General features: G+C 50.9%; 1 long non-coding RNA gene across 1 annotated transcript in view; it reads right to left on the bottom strand.

The window, feature by feature from the left end:
• Positions 1–14,222: 14,222 nt before the first annotated feature.
• LOC143773654 (uncharacterized) overlaps positions 14,223–19,681 on the bottom strand; it is a 370,734-nt gene continuing 365,275 nt past the window's right edge. The window contains exon 2 of the long non-coding RNA XR_013215281.1: positions 14,223–14,726. This is a non-coding gene — a long non-coding RNA (uncharacterized LOC143773654). The remainder of the gene's footprint in view (positions 14,727–19,681) is intronic.

Here is a 19,681-nt window from a genome sequence, read left to right as displayed (position 1 = left end):
GCTGCACATTTTTTCAAAAAATTCCTATTAGTGTCTTTCCACCCGTCTCCAGCTAATTTGTGGAAAAACACTACATAGGATAACGTAGAGGAGGGTTTTTGGGCCTTGCAGCGCCGTTTACGGCTGTCTGCACGGTCTCCGTGTGACTGCAGCTCGCCCTGTAGTCTGTGAGCAGCCATAGCCTGGTTGTCTCCAGCTCAGGGTTCTTCACTGCGTCATACCGCCAAATCAATTTTCATTTTGTTTTAAGTAGTGCAGGCTGCTGCACATTTTTTCAAAAAAATCCTATTAGTGTCTTTCCACCCGTCTCCAGCTAACTTGTGGAAAAACACTACATAGGATAACGTAGAGGAGGGTTTTTGGGCCTTGCAGCGCCGTTTACGTCTGTCTGCACGGTCTCCGTGTGACTGCAGCTCTATCCATTGTCAGTTCAGCCCCCAAAAAATAAATAAATAATAAAGTTCACCAAACACACCAGTTACACCACTTTACATTTGTGTAGGCCACATTAGCTCATATTAAAGTCTAGTCCACACTTTAGAAAATTAGTGTTTCTTATACCTGTTAGGAGGAGTTGCTCAGGAATAAGCACACAAAGCCGTTAGTACTTTTCTGCTTATCTTTATCAGTCATCCAAGATGAAGAAGGCAGTGAGTAAGGCACGTGGGCGTGGGCGTGGGCGCGGAGCAGGGAGGGGACGTGGGGATTCTGTGCCTGCTGCGGGCACCGGTGACTCATCAGCACCCACTTTCACCAGGCAACAGTCATTCATGCGCAGCTTTGTGTCAGAGCGTCGTACACCGCTGCTGCGTGAAGAACAAATTGAAGCCGTTGTCGGATGGATGGCAGCTAATGCATCAACTTCAATTAGTGCCACATCCTCTCAGACACAGAGCACTGGAGAGCAGCCATCTGTCTCTTCACCACCTGCCAAATTGCCCAGGCAGACAGAGAGCCCAGGACAGGAGCTGTCTCTACTTCTGTTCTCTGAATCTCTTGGCTTGGAAACAGGGGGCCAGCCAAGCAGCATTGGAGAAATGGAAGAAGAGGCAGGGTGCAGTGATGCCCAACAGCTTTTTCTCTCTTCCTCTGAAGAGGCGGGTGGGCCAGTGGCTCCGGTCACCACATCGCAGGCCGCATTAGCTGATGATGACACTCAGGTGCCACTTACTGGTGCGTGCTCTGCTGCTGAGACTACCCAGGAGGAGCAGTTGGGGGCAGAGGGTAGTGTAGATGATGAGGTCCTTGACCCATCTTGGCGTGAGGGACAGGAAGGTGGTGGGAGCAGCTCTGAGGAAGAGATTCCCCGTACGGCCCAAAGAGGGAGAGGGAGGGGGAAGACTGCGGATCCTGCAGCCTCCGCTTTGGCACCCGTTAGGAGCATGTCTCTTCCAAAAGCCAAAAAGGGCGCTCCCAAGACTTGCAGTGCCTGGTCCTTTTTTGACACAGTTGCAGATGACATTTGCTATGTCAGATGCAAGGTGTGTCATCAAAAAGTCAAAAGAGGTCGAAATGTCAGCAACCTCAATACCTCCAACATGTGGAAACATGTGCGCAACAGGCACCCGGCGGAGTTAGAAAAACACACTGAAGAGCTAGGCCAACCAACAGCGGCAGCTACCACCTCTTCAGCTCGTGTTGCCTCTTCCTCTAGCTCACACGCAGCTGGTTCGGCTTCCTCCCAGGATCGCCGTGGAAGAACCTCTGGCCCTGTTGTCCAGAGACCCGCTGTAATTCCACCCGCAGCACCACTTTCCCAGTCATCCACACACTCCCAGCCCAGTCTACAGCCATCGGTAGTACAGGCATGGGAGAAAAGGCGGCCTTTCTCGTCAAACCACCCACGAGCACAGGCTCTGACTGCAGGCATTGCCAAACTTCTGTCACTGGAAATGCTGTCATTCAGGCTGGTGGAGACTGACAGCTTCCGTGACTTGATGTCATTGGCAGTCCCACAGTACAATGTGCCCAGCCGCTTTTACTTCAGCAGGCAAGCCGTCCCTGCCCTGCACAAGCATGTGGAGGGACACATAAAACACGCGCTACTGAACGCCGTCAGTAGCAAGGTCCACCTCACCACCGATGCGTGGACCAGTCAACATGGACAGGGGCGATACCTTTCCCTCACTGCCCATTGGGTTAATGTCGTTGAGCCGGGTACAGACCGTGCGAGTGGCGCAGGACGTGTCCTGCCCACTCCAAGGATTGCAGGAATCCATTCTGTACGCATTGACTCCTCCTCTTACACCAGTTCCTCAGAATCATCGCTGCAGGAGCCGTCACAGTCCACCTCCACATGGACCCGTGATGAACGTGTACCTGTTACGACCGACATGAGCACAGCCGTGGCCAAACGTCAACAGGCCGTCTTGAAATTAATTTTTTTGGGGAATCGTAGCCACACAGCGCAGGAGCTCTGGAATGCCATCAAGCAGGAGAGCGATGTGTGGTTTGTGCCAGCGAATCTCCAGCCAGGCATGGTAGTGTGTGATAATGGCCGAAATCTGGTGGCAGCTCTGGGCCTCGGCAACCTCACTCACATCCCATGTCTGGCACATGTGCTCAATTTGGTCGTGCAGAGCTTTTTGAGGGACTATCCGGATCTTGATGCACTGCTGCACAAGGTCCGCCTAGAGTGTGCTCACTTGCGGCGTTCCAGCACGGCAAAAGCGCGCATTGCGGCTCTGCAGCGCCGACACCGCCTGCCGGAACATCGCATCATATGTGACCTACCTACCAGGTGGAATTCCACGTTACATATGTTGGAGCGGTTGTGTGAGCAGCAGCAAGCTGTAATGGAGTACCAGCTGCTTCAGGCGCAAAGAAGTCGCAGTCAGCGCCGTACAGACTTCACAACCACAGAGTGGGCCACTATGAATGACGTCTGCCAGGTTTTGCGTCCCTTTGATTATTCCACGCGGATGGCGAGTGCAGATGATGCACTAGTCAGCATGATTGTCCCCCTTATCTGCCTGCTTGAAAAATCACTGCAAGCGCTAAGGGATGATGTTGTGGAAGAGGTGGAGGATGAGGATTCACCATTTCCATCATCTTCTGGACAGTCAGCGCCACGTGGTTCCTCACAAACGCGTAGGCAGGGGACAGTTTGTGAGGAGGATGAGGAGGAGTCAATGGAGGAGGAAGACATCCGTCCAGAGGAGGGAGTTACCGAATTGTCCAGTACTCAGTGTGTACAGCGAGGGTGGGGTGATGACGAGCGGGCAGAGATCACGCCTCCAGCAGGGGACAGCGTTTCTTGGGCAGTTGGCAGTCTGCAGCACATGGTGGATTACATGCTGCAGTGCCTGAGAAACGACCGCCGCATCGCCCACATTCTCAACATGTCTGATTATTGGGTGTTCACCCTCCTCGATCCTCGCTACCGGGACAACGTAGAAAGCCTCATCACACCGTTGAACCGGGAGCGAAAAATGCGGGAGTACCAAGACACACTGGTCAATTCCATCATCTTCTCCATTCCAACTGAGAGAAGTGCTGCTAGTGCATTCCAAAGCAGCTCAGTGCGTCCAGGCAGTGGTGGAGGCTCTGCACAAAGAGGGAGCAGAAGCAGTGCCTCTGCCCAAGGCAAGACCAGTATGGCCCAACTGTGGCACAGTTTTCTGTGCCCCCCACAAAAGTCTACACCATCACAGACGGCTCCAGTCAGCAGGAGGCAACGGTTCCGTCAGATGGTGACAGACTACATGTCTTGCCCTCTTGCTGTACTCCCAGACGGCTCTTCCCCTTTCAAGTTTTGGGTCTCAAAGCTGGATACATGGCCAGAGCTAAGCCAGTATGCATTGGAGGTGCTGTCTTGCCCTGCGGCCAGTGTATTATCGGAACGTGTCTTTAGTGCTGCAGGTGGTGTACTAACTGACCGTCGCATGCGACTATCCTCCGATAACGTTGACCGGCTTACTTTCCTGAAAATGAACAAGGCCTGGATCTCGCAGGAATTTGCCACTCCTCCTCCTGATTAAATAATTAGGTCACTGTATACGTTATCCAGGTCTCCTGTTGTGTTCATCTTTCTACTTGAACTTAAATTCCTGGGCTCCAACACCGCCAGTTGAGGCTCAGAAGTGCCGTCTGCACAGTCAAAACATACGACCCAGTGTTATTGGGTTTCAGTAACGTCAGCTGATCCCCAGCTGTGTAGCCGGCAATGTGTCATGCGACCGCCACGCTGACACAACAACTGAAATGTAAGGGAATCTGTCCCCCCCCCCCAAGGCGTTTGTTACTGAAAGAGCCACCTTGTGCAGCAGTAATGCTGCACAAGGAAAAGGTAGCTATTTTGGTTTAGCTCCTTGCACACGCAGAACTTAACACTTATAAAATGTGTCCACTGATACCGTAAAACCGTCCCGGAGGTGGGACTTTCCTTCATAATATGACGCAGCACAGCCGTCATTCCTCCCCCCCCGGCGCCGCGCCCCGGCTCCTCAGCGTTGTTTGATTCCGTCCCGGAGCCTGCGCTGTTATGTTATCCCGTGGCCAGGCACACTTAGCGCTGCCCGTCTTCTGGCATCATTTGGTGTCAGGATGGCTGCGCCTGTGCGGCCGCGCTGGCCGAGAGCCCGCCTCGCAGTGTCTTCTGATTTAATCCCACTGGGGGCCTGGGATCCATGGACATGCGCAGTGCATATCTGAACCTCCACCTCTCACTCATCTCCCTATGGCTTCTTCAGACTGTTCGGTGTCAGCTGGTCCCTAATAGCATGCCACGGCCGTGACACCGCACAGTCTTAAGAAGCCGTAGGGAGGGGAGTGAGAGGCGAGGATATGCACTGCGCATGGCCATGGATCCCAGGCCCCCAGTGGGATAAAATCAGAAGACACTGCGAGGCGGGCTGTCGGCCAGCGCGGCCGCACAGGCGCAGCCAGCCTGACACCAAATGATGTCAGAAGATGGGCAGCGCTAAGTGTGCCTGGCCAAGGGATAACATAACAGCGCAGGCTCCGGGACGGAATCAAACTACGCTGAGGAGCCGGGGCGCGGCGCCGGGGGGGTAGGAATGACGGCTGTGCTGCGTCATATTACGAAGGAAAGTCCCACCTCCGGGACGGTTTCACGGTTTCAGGGGACACATTTTATAAGTGTTTAGTTCTGTGTTTGCAAGGAGCATGATGAAAAGAGCCACCTTTTCCTTTTGCATCTTTTGTGCTGCACAAGCTGGCTCTTTCAGCTACAAACGCCTTGGGGGGGTTAAAGGTTCCCTTTCGACTTTCTCAGGCTTCGGCCTACATTGTGTTCCTCTGCTTTTCCACCTGTCCCTGGGCTCCAACACCGCTAGTTGCCGTCCAGAAGTGCTGTCCGCACAGTCCCAACAGTCGCTCCTCTGTTATTGGGGTTCAGTAACGTCAGCTGTTCCCCAGCTGTGTGTGTGGCAATCCCTCCTACCTCCTCCTACCTCCTCCTCCTCCACCTGTCCCTGGGCTCCAACACCGCTAGTTGTTGCCTGGTAGTGCTGTACGCACAGTCCCAACAGTCCCTCCTCTGTTATTGGGGTTCAGTAACGTCAGCTGTTCCCCTGCTGTGTGTGTGGCAATCCCTCCTACCTCCTCCTACCTCCTCCTCCTCCACCTGTCCCTGGGCTCCAACACCGCTAGTTGTTGCCTGGTAGTGCTGTACGCACAGTCCCAACAGTCCCTCCTCTGTTATTGGGGTTCAGTAACATCAGCTGTTCCCCTGCTGTGTGTGTGGCAATCCCTCCTACCTCCTCCACCTCCTCCTCCTCCACCTGTCCCTGGGCTCCAACACCGCTAGTTGTTGCCTGGTAGTGCTGTGCGCACAGTCATCAGTCCCTCCTCTGTTATTGGGGTTCAGTAACGTCAGCTGTTCCCCAGCTGTGTGTGTGGCAATCCCTCCTACCTCCTCCTACCTCCTCCTCCTCCACCTGTCCCTGGGCTCCAACACCGCTAGTTGTTGCCTGGTAGTGCTGTACGCACAGTCCCAACAGTCCCTCCTCTGTTATTGGGGTTCAGTAACGTCAGCTGTTCCCCTGCTGTGTGTGTGGCAATCCCTCCTACCTCCTCCTACCTCCTCCTCCACCTGTCCCTGGGCTCCAACACCGCTAGTTGTTGCCTGGTAGTGCTGTACGCACAGTCCCAACAGTCCCTCCTCTGTTATTGGGGTTCAGTAACGTCAGCTGTTCCCCTGCTGTGTGTGTGGCAATCCCTCCTACCTCCTCCACCTCCTCCTCCTCCACCTGTCCCTGGGCTCCAACACCGCTAGTTGTTGCCTGGTAGTGCTGTGCGCACAGTCAACAGTCCCTCCTCTGTTATTGGGGTTCAGTAACGTCAGCTGTTCCCCTGCTGTGTGTGTGGCAATCCCTCCTACCTCCTCCACCTCCTCCTCCTCCACCTGTCCCTGGGCTCCAACACCGCTAGTTGCCGTCCAGAAGTGCTGTCCGCACAGAGCCAAACACCTCGCCAATGTGTTAGTGGGGTTCAGCACCGCCAGCTGTTCCCCTGCTGTGCAGCCGGCAACGTGTACTGCGACCGCCACGCAGGCACAACAAGTTAAATTTAAGGGAACCTGTCCCCCCCCCCAGGCGTTTGTTACTGAAGGAGCCACCTTGTGCAGCAGTAATGATGCAAAGGGAAAAAGTGCCTCTTTTCGTGGTGCTCCTTGCACATGCTGATCCTAACACTTATGAAAAGTGTCCCCTCCTACCGTGATACCGTCCGGTTGGTGGAACTTTCCTTTGTGATGTGACGCAGCACAGCCGTCATTCTTACCCCCTTGGCGCTGTGCGCCGCCTCCTCAGCGTTGTTTGAATCAGTCCCGGAGCCTGCGCTGTTAGGTTAGCCCTTGGCCAGGCACACATTTTGCGCTGCCCGTCTTCTGACATCATTTGGTGTCAGGCTGGCTGCGCCTGTGCGGCCGCGCTGGCCGAGATCCCGCCTCGTACTGTCTTCTGATTTAATCCCACTGGGGGCCTGAGATCCATGGACATGCGCAGTGCATATCTGAACCTCCACCTCTCACTCATCTCCCTACGGCTTCTTCAAACTGTGCGGTGTCAGCTGGTCCCTAATAGCATGCCACGGCCGTGACACCGCACAGTCAGAAGAAGCCGTAGGGAGATGAGTGAGAGGTGGAGGTTCAGATATGCACTGCGCATGTCCATGGATCTCAGGCCCCCAGTGGGATTAAATCAGAAGACAGTACGAGGCGGGCTCTCAGCCAGCGCGGCCGCACAGGCGCAGCCAGCCTGACACCAAATGATGTCAGAAGACGGGCAGCGCAAAATGTGTGCCTGGCCAAGGGCTAACCTAACAGCGCAGGCTCCGGGACTGATTCAAACAACGCTGAGGAGGCGGCGCACGGCGCCAAGGGGGTAAGAATGACGGCTGTGCTGCGTCACATCACAAAGGAAAGTTCCACCTACCGGACGGTATCACGGTAGGAGGGGACACTTTTTATAAGTGTTAGGTTCAGCATGTGCAAGGACCATAATTAAAAGAGCTAAGTTTACCTTTTCCAGCATTAGTGCTGTACACGATGGCTCTTTCAGCTACAAATGCCTGGGGGGGGGGGTTAAAGTTTCCCTTTCAACTTGCTCCAGTGCAGGCTTCGGCCTACACTCTGCTCCCTCTCCTCCTCCTGCTGACCCTGGGCTCTAACACCGCCAGTTGGGGCCCAGATGTGCTAGCTGCACAGAGCCACACACCAGCCAATGTGTCAGTGGGGTTCAGCACCGCCAGCTGTTCCCCTGCTGTGTAGCCGGCAACGTGTCCTGCAACAGCCACGCAGACACAAGAACTGAAATTGAAGGAAACCTGTCCCCCCTCCCCCAGGCGTTTTTACGTTTTACAGCCACCTTGTACGACAGTAATGCTGCATGTGTGCAAGGTGGCTCAGAAACTTAATCTCCTTGCCCATGTTGAAGTGAACACGTCTAAAAATGAGTCCTCTGCGACCATTAAAACGTCCCTCAGGTGTGATTTTCCTTTGTATTGACACGCAGCAAGCTCCTTGGTAGCGCTGCCCGTCTTCTGATATCATTGTTTGGCTGCCTGCGCCTCTGCGGCCGCCTTGCCCCACACAACGCCCCTCGGTGTCTTATTTATTTGGACTGCGAGGGTGTGATTGATGGGCATGAACGGTGCATTTCTTCGCCTGTCCCTCATCTCCTTCCGCCTTCTTCAGACTGTGCGGCTTCATGGCCGTGGCATGCGATAAGGGATCAGCTGACGCCGCACAGTCTGCAGCGGGTGTAAGGACCCGAGTGCGAGAGGCGAACATATGTGCTGCGCCAGGCCATGAATCACAGCCCCGCAGTGTTTTAACAATGTTAAGACACCGCGGGGCTGGGATTCATGGTCATCGCGAACCGCAGCGGCCGACATTAAATGAGGTCAGAAGATGGGCAGCGCTAACAGCGCTAGGCCAGGGGATAACACGACAGCGCAGACTCCTGTACAGCAAATAACAACGCTCAGGAGGCTGCACCCAGCACCAAGGTGGGATTCTTGACATCTGTGCTGCGTCTCATTACAAAGGGAACTCGCGCCTCCAACACAGTTTGACTGTATAAAGGGCTAAATGTTATACGTGTTTCATTCAGCGTGTGCAAGGAGCAAAATTAAAAGAGCAACCTTTGACTTGTGCAGCACTACTGCTGCATAAGCTGTGGCTCTTCTACTTTGTAACCCCTGAGGGGGGGTTAAAGGTTACCTTTGAAATTGGTTCAATTAGGCTTCGGCCTACACTCTGCTCCCCCTGCAGAGCCCGGGCTCCAACACCGCCAGTTGGGGCCCGGTACTGCTAGCTGCACAGAGAAAAACACCAGCCAATGTGTCAGTGGGGTTCAGCGCCGCCAGCTGTTCCCCTGCTGTGCAGCCGGCAACGTGTCCTGCAACAGCCACGCAGGCACAACAGACCCAAAGCTGCCGCCAGTGCAGGCTTCGGCCTACACTCTGCTCCATCTCCTCCTCCTGCTGACCCCGGGCTCTAAAACCGCCAGTTGGGGCCCGGTACTGCTAGCTGCACAGAGAAAAACACCAGCCAATGTGTCAGTGGGGTTCAGCACCGCCAGCTGTTCCCCTGCTGTGCAGCCGGCATCGTGTCCTGCAAAAGCCACGCAGACACAAGAACTGAAATTGAAGGGAACCTGTCCCCCCTCCCCCAGGCGTTTGTACGTTTTACAGCCACCTTGTACAGCGGTAATGCTGCATGTGTGCAAGGTGGCTCATAAACGTATTCTCCTCGCACATGCGGAACTGAAAACACGTCTGAAATGTGTCCTCTGTGTGACCATTTAACCGTCCCGGTGGTGTGACTTTCCTTTGTAATGACACGCTGCAACCCCCTTGGTAGCGCTGCCCGTCTTCTGGCATCATTGTTTGGCTGCCTGCGCCTCTGCGGCCGCCCTGACCCACACAACGCCCCTCGGTGTCTTATTTATTGGGACTGCGAGGGTGTGATTGATGGGCATGAGCAATGCATCAGTTCGCCTGTCCCTCATCTCCTTCCGCCTTCTTCAGACTGTGCGGCTTCATGGCCGTGGCATGCGATAAGGGATCAGCTGACGCCGCACAGTCTGCAGCGGGTGTAAGGACCCGAGTGCGAGAGGCGAACATATGTGCTGCGCCAGGCCATGAATCACAGCCCCGCAGTGTTTTAACAATGTTAAGACACCGCGGGGCTGGGATTCATGGTCATCGCGAACCGCAGCGGCCGACATTAAATGAGGTCAGAAGATGGGCAGCGCTAACAGCGCTAGGCCAGGGGATAACACGACAGCGCAGACTCCTGTACAGCAAATAACAACGCTCAGGAGGCTGCACCCAGCACCAAGGTGGGATTCTTGACATCTGTGCTGCGTCTCATTACAAAGGGAACTCGCGCCTCCAACACAGTTTGACTGTATAAAGGGCTAAATGTTATACGTGTTTCATTCAGCGTGTGCAAGGAGCAAAATTAAAAGAGCAACCTTTGACTTGTGCAGCACTACTGCTGCATAAGCTGTGGCTCTTCTACTTTGTAACCCCTGAGGGGGGGTTAAAGGTTACCTTTGAAATTGGTTCAATTAGGCTTCGGCCTACACTCTGCTCCCCCTGCAGAGCCCGGGCTCCAACACCGCCAGTTGGGGCCCGGTACTGCTAGCTGCACAGAGAAAAACACCAGCCAATGTGTCAGTGGGGTTCAGCGCCGCCAGCTGTTCCCCTGCTGTGCAGCCGGCAACGTGTTCTGCAACAGCCACGCAGGCACAACAGACCCAAAGCTGCCGCCAGTGCAGGCTTCGGCCTACACTCTGCTCCATCTCCTCCTCCTGCTGACCCCGGGCTCTAAAACCGCCAGTTGGGGCCCGGTACTGCTAGCTGCACAGAGAAAAACACCAGCCAATGTGTCAGTGGGGTTCAGCACCGCCAGCTGTTCCCCTGCTGTGCAGCCGGCATCGTGTCCTGCAAAAGCCACGCAGACACAAGAACTGAAATTGAAGGGAACCTGTCCCCCCTCCCCCAGGCGTTTGTACGTTTTACAGCCACCTTGTACAGCGGTAATGCTGCATGTGTGCAAGGTGGCTCATAAACGTATTCTCCTCGCACATGCGGAACTGAAAACACGTCTGAAATGTGTCCTCTGTGTGACCATTTAACCGTCCCGGTGGTGTGACTTTCCTTTGTAATGACATGCTGCAACCCCCTTGGTAGCGCTGCCCGTCTTCTGGCATCATTGTTTGGCTGCCTGCGCCTCTGCGGCCGCCCTGACCCACACAACGCCCCTCGGTGTCTTATTTATTGGGACTGCGAGGGTGTGATTGATGGGCATGAGCAGTGCATCAGTTCGCCTGTCCCTCATCTCCTTCCGCCTTCTTCAGACTGTGCGGCTTCATGGCCGTGGCATGCGATAAGGGATCAGCTGACGCCGCACAGTCTGCAGCGGGTGTAGGGACCCGAGTGCGAGAGGCGAACATATGTGCTGCGCCAGGCCATGAATCACAGCCCCGCAGTGTTTTAACAATGTTAAGACACCGCGGGGCTGGGATTCATGGTCATCGCGAACCGCAGCGGCCGACATTAAATGAGGTCAGAAGATGGGCAGCGCTAACAGCGCTAGGCCAGGGGATAACACGACAGCGCAGACTCCTGTACAGCAAATAACAACGCTCAGGAGGCTGCACCCAGCACCAAGGTGGGATTCTTGACATCTGTGCTGCGTCTCATTACAAAGGGAACTCGCGCCTCCAACACAGTTTGACTGTATAAAGGGCTAAATGTTATACGTGTTTCATTCAGCGTGTGCAAGGAGCAAAATTAAAAGAGCAACCTTTGACTTGTGCAGCACTACTGCTGCATAAGCTGTGGCTCTTCTACTTTGTAACCCCTGAGGGGGGGTTAAAGGTTACCTTTGAAATTGGTTCAATTAGGCTTCGGCCTACACTCTGCTCCCCCTGCAGAGCCCGGGCTCCAACACCGCCAGTTGGGGCCCGGTACTGCTAGCTGCACAGAGAAAAACACCAGCCAATGTGTCAGTGGGGTTCAGCACCGCCAGCTGTTCCCCTGCTGTGCAGCCGGCAACGTGTCCTGCAACAGCCACGCAGGCACACCAGACCCAAAGCTGCCGCCAGTGCAGGCTTCGGCCTACACTCTGCTCCATCTCCTCCTCCTGCTGACCCTGGGCTCTAACACCGCCAGTTGGGGCCCGGTACTGCTAGCTGCACAGAGAAAAACACCAGCCAATGTGTCAGTGGGGTTCAGCACCGCCAGCTGTTCCCCTGCTGTGCAGCCGGCATCGTGTCCTGCAAAAGCCACGCAGACACAAGAACTGAAATTGAAGGGAACCTGTCCCCCCTCCCCCAGGCGTTTGTACGTTTTACAGCCACCTTGTACAGCGGTAATGCTGCATGTGTGCAAGGTGGCTCATAAACGTATTCTACTCGCACATGCGGAACTGAAACCACGTCTGAAATGTGTCCTCTGTGTGACCATTTAACCGTCCCGGTGGTGTAACTTTCCTTTGTAATGACACGCTGCAACCCCCTTGGTAGCGCTGCCCGTCTTCTGGCATCATTGTTTGGCTGCCTGCGCCTCTGCGGCCGCCCTGACCCACACAACGCCCCTCGGTGTCTTATTTATTGGGACTGCGAGGGTGTGATTGATGGGCATGAGCAGTGCATCAGTTCGCCTGTCCCTCATCTCCTTCCGCCTTCTTCAGACTGTGCGGCTTCATGGCCGTGGCATGCGATAAGGGATCAGCTGACGCCGCACAGTCTGCAGCGGGTGTAAGGACCCGAGTGCGAGAGGCGAACATATGTGCTGCGCCAGGCCATGAATCACAGCCCCGCAGTGTTTTAACAATGTTAAGACACCGCGGGGCTGGGATTCATGGTCATCGCGAACCGCAGCGGCCGACATTAAATGAGGTCAGAAGATGGGCAGCGCTAACAGCGCTAGGCCAGGGGATAACACGACAGCGCAGACTCCTGTACAGCAAATAACAACGCTCAGGAGGCTGCACCCAGCACCAAGGTGGGATTCTTGACATCTGTGCTGCGTCTCATTACAAAGGGAACTCGCGCCTCCAACACAGTTTGACTGTATAAAGGGCTAAATGTTATACCTGTTTCATTCAGCGTGTGCAAGGAGCAAAATTAAAAGAGCAACCTTTGACTTGTGCAGCACTACTGCTGCATAAGCTGTGGCTCTTCTACTTTGTAACCCCTGAGGGGGGGTTAAAGGTTACCTTTGAAATTGGTTCAATTAGGCTTCGGCCTACACTCTGCTCCCCCTGCAGAGCCCGGGCTCCAACACCGCCAGTTGGGGCCCGGTACTGCTAGCTGCACAGAGAAAAACACCAGCCAATGTGTCAGTGGGGTTCAGCGCCGCCAGCTGTTCCCCTGCTGTGCAGCCGGCAACGTGTCCTGCAACAGCCACGCAGGCACAACAGACCCAAAGCTGCCGCCAGTGCAGGCTTCGGCCTACACTCTGCTCCATCTCCTCCTCCTGCTGACCCCGGGCTCTAACACCGCCAGTTGGGGCCCGGTACTGCTAGCTGCACAGAGAAAAACACCAGCCAATGTGTCAGTGGGGTTCAGCACCGCCAGCTGTTCCCCTGCTGTGCAGCCGGCATCGTGTCCTGCAAAAGCCACGCAGACACTTGCTCTTGTACCTTCTGCTCCCCATCCTGGTTCCAGTACCGTCAGCTGGTTCCGGGCAGAGCCTTTGGCTTAGGTGCCTCCCTCTGGGTATCCGAGTTCCACCAACGTCAGGTGGTCCTTGGTAGTGCTTTCAGGTACGGGTACCTCCTGCTTAGTAACCGGGTTCCAGTAACGTCAGCTGGTCTTCGGTAGTTCCATTGGCTCTTGGACCTTCGGCTACCCATCCGGGTTCCAGCACCGTCAGCTGGTTCTCGGCAGTGTCTTTTGCTCTTGTACCTTCTGCTCCCCATCCTGGTTCCAGTACCGTCAGCTGGTTCCGGGCAGAGCCTTTGGCTTAGGTGCCTCCCTCTGGGTATCCGAGTTCCACCAACGTCAGGTGGTCCTTGGTAGTGCTTTCAGGCACGGGTACCTCCTGCTTAGTAACCGGGTTCCAGTAACGTCAGCTGGTCCTCGGTAGTTCCATTGGCTCTTGGACCTTCGGGTAGCCATCCGAGTTCCAGTTCCATCAGCTGGTTCTCGGCATTTTCTCAGCCTTCTTGTACCTTCTGCTACATTTCCAAGTTCAAGAGACTAAACACGATGACCCGGAAGACCACCCCTAAGATGACGACGACACCAGAGACGACAACCACCGTGATGACGACGACCCTGGAGACGATGACCCTGAAGACCACCCCGATGACGACGACCCCGGAGACGACAACCCTGAAGACCACCCCGATGACGACGACCCCGGAGACGACGACCCTGGAGACGACGACGACCTGGAAGACCGAGAAGCAGAAGAACAAGAGGCTGCAGAACAAAGAGCAGAAGAACATTAAGCATAACACTAAATATCAGAGCAAAAAATATTATCTAAATTATAAGCAGAAGAAGACTAAGCAGTGTATGGGGGTGAGTCCGTTCCTCCTCGTGGTGCCCCTGGATAAAGCCTGATGCTGCAGGCCAAACTGAACGCGGACAAATGTAACTCTTTTGTGACAGGCAGAACGGAAGGTGTAATCTTCAAACTTTTATAGATAACAACTACGGGAATGCCTGTCACAAATAAGAATATGATGAAGAAGTAGAATATGATGAAGATAATAGTAAAATAAAAAGAATATGAACAATGTAACCAAAAAAATAATAGGTAGAAGATGAAGAAGAAGATGAATAAGGTGAAGAAGTTGATGTCAAAGAAGCTGATGATGAGGATAATGAAGAAGAAAGTGTGGGAGAAGTAAAAAAGAAGGTGAAGGGCGTGGAAGTAGTGAAACATCAATATCTGACAAAATAAAAAAAAAATTAACATAGTCAAAATCTTTCTACCGCCGAACGTCATAAAAAAAAACAAAATCCTGCTATTCTATTACATTGGGCTAAACCTCTGTGCCTTTAATGTCTCCGCCACGTCCCCCAATACATCCTACATTATTCTTAGTTGTTTTCCTTCATGTAGAATGAACCTACAAGTTTATAAAGGGTTTATTTTAATTCCGATATTTTCGTCCCATTGACTTGCATTGGGATCGGGTATCGGTATCGGATTAGATCCGATATTTTGACGGTATCGGCCGATACTTTCCGATACCGATACTTTCCGATATCGGAAAGTATCGCTCAACACTACTTGTCAGCCAATTGCATAATTGTCCTGACGATTGAAGGCAGCGGAGTTGCGAAACCCTTGACACACTGGTGGCAGCAGTGGGATCTGTGCGATCTCTCCAGTCTCATCTGTGACAAAGTGGTAACAGTGGTGAGATCAGCCACTCCCCTGGTTGTGTATCTGTAACACCCCCATTGAAAGTCACAGGAGTTGAAACCTGGAGGAAAGATCCAGGAACCAGACAAAGGATGGTGAGGTTATGTCAAGGCGTGTCTTCCTGCTAATTTATCCCACAGGGACAATGATCCTGACCTGTGTGCCAGAGAATGTCTAGTTTAAATTGGTTAATAAATGCATATTCACCCATGTTGTGTAGGTCCTTTTAAGTATGTGGGTAATTTCTATTTCTTTTTCAGGAGCAAAGCATGACAGAACCACTTCAGAGACAGAACTTAGATCTGTACATGTTGTGAAACGTTTGGGAGGTCTCTTCTCCCTTCCTCAGTCCACATGGGTGACTATGAACTTTATTAGAAATTCACACTTGAAGACTTTTGGAAAAAATATTGAGCATTTTTTATTGCAAAATAAAGCAAGTTGCACATGTCTTCTATGAATGTTTGGTGTAACCCTAACGTCTGGCAGGTGGAAATCTGCCTAACATTTGCCACAGTAAATAAGTTCCAGTGACTCTCTGTTCTCTCACAGTTTTTATCTTAGAAAATGCTGGAGAACAGAAAGCACAATAGGGTGTTATCCTACTACTCTAGGCACTTTGGTTTTATATTGCCTGTACTGTGTCACTATAGGTGTTATGGCATAATTAATATTCAACTTATATTAAAGTGACTGTTTAACAGTGCCGTGGGCAACATGTATTTTTTCAATATCATCTAATGTAGTATTGTTAAAAGTCTTAAACATCACTCACTAACACACCCTGAGTCTGATACAATCTTTTGTTTTTCACTCTCCACACAATTTCAATTTTTCATTGTGGATTATTATAAATGTGATGACACATAAAGAGGAAATGTATTTTATTATTTATGATGGTACTGTGCTTCTTTGTAAATGTTATTCATTTGTAATTATGTGAAAAATTTAAGTCACCTTTGTCTTATTGTTATCAATAAAGTATTGTAGTTGACATCAATGTGAATGAAGTCTCAAGTCCTTTAATCTCTTTCTATAGATGCATTATTCCATTGAAATATACATGAATGCTGCTGCGCAGCTTCTGTGACAACCACCCATTCCCATGGTGGTTCTATAAAAACAACTACATGGTAACTGTATCTTAGAGATTAAAGCAATTATTTGTTAATTTACGCACATCTCCTGTTATGGAGCAAGGGCCTAGCATAGACATTATGCAAGATGGCATAAACAATAAAGGGAATGCACAATAATAAAGAAATGTAATCCTACTTCTCATTCTAAAGAACAAATACAAGAATGCTGATTTGGAGTATGTCTTATTCCTGGCTACAGTAATATATTTAGTTGGTAATATGTCAAAAAAGCAACCATCTGTTCCCCGTAATGATTGCTTTTTGATGCTACTACATGCTGGTTAATTACTTTAGTACCAAAGACAATTGAAAGCAACGATTTATACAATTGCCCAAAAATTCCAACCTTTCTCCAGTTAATACAGGATCATTCTCCTAGCAACCAGTCAGTGAAAGACAGTAATGGATTAAACTCTGATATAAAATGTTGACAACATATGGCCCGATTCATCCAGCTGTTTACGCCAATTTTCTAATAGATGAGCAAAAATCTTGTGATTTTTATGCCACTTCTCACCATTTATTGAAGAGTCTAATTCTGCCCTTCAATGTCATTAAAATGTATACTATAAAAGTGGCATGCATTTGGACAGAAATGTACACCAGTCCCTGAATGACAGTGTAAGAAATGACTGGAGTAAATTTCTTACACTGAAAAATGGACAAGATGAATTGGACAGTACATGCTTCTTAATGAATTTTGCGCATCTCACTGCAGCTCACTGTTCATCAAGACTGGCATGAAAATCTCTTCTTGAAACCTACAGGTGCATCTCAAAAAATTATAATACCATCAAAAAGTTAATTTATTTCAGTTCTTCAATACAAAAAGTGAAACTCATATATTATATAGAGTCATTACAAACAGTGATCTATTTCATGTGTTTATTTCTCTTAATGTTGATGATTATGGCTTACCGCCAATGAAAACCCAAAAGTCATTATCTCAGTAAATTAGACTACTTTATAACACCAGCTTGAATAAATGATTTTAAAATCCGAAATGTTGGCCTACTGAAATGTATATTCTGTAAATGCACTCAATACTTGGTCAGGGCTCCTTTGGCATCAATTACTGCATCAATGCGGCGTGGCATGGAGGCGATCAGCTATGGAAGACCAGGTTGCTTTCATAGCAGCCTTCAGCTCGTCTGCGTTGTTGGGTCTGGTGTCTCTCATCTTCCTCTTGACAATACCCCATAGATTCTGTTATGGAAATATTTGGGTTGGATAAATCTTATCTCTGTGTGTGCTGCGGCCGCTCCCAATTAGACTGAGTATTTTGAGCGCTCATCAAGAATGGACTGTACACAACTGTGACAGAACAACATTCCATCAATACTGATACTTTATTGTACATACATAGTTTTATATTTTCACATAGAAAGGAGTGGTTAGGGGTTGTCAGGGGTGGTTAGTTAATTACCATATTGTCTAGCTCCTCTGTCATTGGTTATCTAAACATATATGGAATATTGTGATTAATGCTCATATGACAGCGGATTAAGCAACTGAACTTGAGTTCTGAATCTAGGACAAAGTGGAGACATCTGATCAGCAGTCACAAAACATCTGACACTGTTCTGCTTTTGGGATAGAAAACCCCATATGATCTGTCTGGGTTATATCAGTTGGTGTCAGCCATTTTAAACCATTGATTATAATGTATATATTAGCTGTGAGCATATAAGTATATATATGATTGTAGAGGAGTATACATGCAAGTGAGATCTACATGATATATATATTTCTATCTCAAGCCCCTCTTAGATATCACTTGCCCTAATCCTAGCCTCCTGTCCCAAAGCGCTGCAACTCTTTTGTGCTGTCGGCGAACTGACACAAGCCTAACGCCTGTGCCCCACTCCGTACAGACTTTTCGCAAATGGGCGGTCAGGAGATCTGTCCCTAACGGGGGTTCGTTGCATTCAGTCTCTTAGTCAATAGCATGTGTAGTGAGCGATGTGTAGTCTTTATCAGGTAGGTCATCTTTTCGGTCAGGCCGCAACATCATTCTGGCTTGGGTGTCATCTTCTGGTAGGGGAGCTTTCTTGCCATGCGATGAGTGGATCCAAGCGGGTCTTCCCTCCAGTTTCACAGAGTTTGGTGTCATCAGCAGCACTTGAACAGGATCATAAAATCTGGGATCGAGTGGTGTTCTCCTTACAAGCTTTTTCACCAACACCCAGTCTCCTGGCTTCTAGGAGTGCATACCGGACACTGTATCTGGATCTGGCAATGAAGAAAAAAACTCGAGAATGGATGTTAGCAAGTTTCTTGGTGAGTTCAATTACATAAGCAGACAAAGTATCATATTGCATAGTCAGCTGCTGAGGGAAAGGATACCCCTAACCTGGGACTAGACACAAACAAAATTTCATATGGTAACAGCTTTTCTGGGCCTCTGGAAGTGTGCCTAACACTGAGTAGTGTGATTGGGAGTGTGTAGGCCTAAGTCTGACCCTACTGCTGACTAGATCTCTCGTGTGAGGTTTGCTGTGAATGTGGGTCCCTGGTCACTCTCTATCACTTCTGGGACCCATAGCTGCATATCTCGTCTCTGAGAGTAGCTTCTTTGCAGTAGTCTTTGCTGACTGGTTCTTCACTGGGAAAGCTTCTGGCTGTCATCCTGAGAACATGTCCACGGCCACAAGGGCATATTCGAATCCTCCACTTGGCGGCATCTTGATGTGGTCTATCTGGATCCTCTAGAAGGGGGTACAGTGGTCTGGCAAGTTGATGTGTGGGAACTTTCTTCATTCTTCCAGGGTTGCATTTGCCACAGGTCAGACAGCTGTTTATGAACTTGGCTGTTAGGGTGGAGATTTCTGGAGCGAACCAGTAAGCACCAATCGGATCATTCATCTGTGTCTTTAATCTGTGTGTGGGCCCATGTGCCCACTGGACCACCATAGGGTACATGCTTCGGGGTAAACAGGGTTTGTAGTCCATTGAGTATACCCTTCCTTCTTCATGTGTTGCTCACTTCTGCATCCAGCATTCCTTCTTCTCCTTTGGGGCTTGCTCTTGCAGCTTTTTTTTTGAGCAGATCCCAGGATGTCATCTTGTCAGATTTCCTGTCTTCAGCCGTCCTGTAGTAGCCGTCCGGCTCTACGACCTCTTCCACTTGTCCATATTGTCTTCCCTTGACTGTTTCTTTGGCTGCCATATCCGCCATGTTGTTGCCTCGTGCCCCTACTGTGTTTAGTTTTCCATGCGCTTTGACTTTTAGTACTGCCACCACTTTTGGAAGTTGAAGTGCATTTAGCAGGTCCTTAATGGCTCCATGATGCTTCACGGTTGTTCTACTTGCTGTGATGAAGTCCCTTGCAGCCCAGATGGGTCCGAAGTCGTGTGCTATGCCATGCAAGTACCTTGAATCGGTATACATTTTCTCAGTCTTGTCTTCTGCCATCTGGTAGGACTTCATCAGTGCTATCAGTTCTGCTTCCTGGGCTGACAGACTGGGCGGCAGACTTCTGGACCACAGGATCTCTTGATTGCTGGTCACTGCACATCCCGTGTGGAATCTTCCTTCATCATCTGCGAATCTGGAGCCATCCACATAGAGGATCAACTCTGAGTTGGTCAGTGGCTCTTCTGCCACCTTGGGTAGTCCTGCTGTTTCCTGTTGCATGATGCTGAAGCAATCATGGTCATCCGTCCGGAGCAAATTCAGA

The sequence above is a fragment of the Ranitomeya variabilis genome, chromosome 5 (genome assembly GCF_051348905.1).
Source record: "Ranitomeya variabilis isolate aRanVar5 chromosome 5, aRanVar5.hap1, whole genome shotgun sequence".
In the NCBI taxonomy this organism is placed as follows: domain Eukaryota; kingdom Metazoa; phylum Chordata; class Amphibia; order Anura; family Dendrobatidae; genus Ranitomeya; species Ranitomeya variabilis.
Note: the sequence above shows the minus strand (reverse complement) of the source record. Positions and strands in the feature narration are given on the sequence as shown.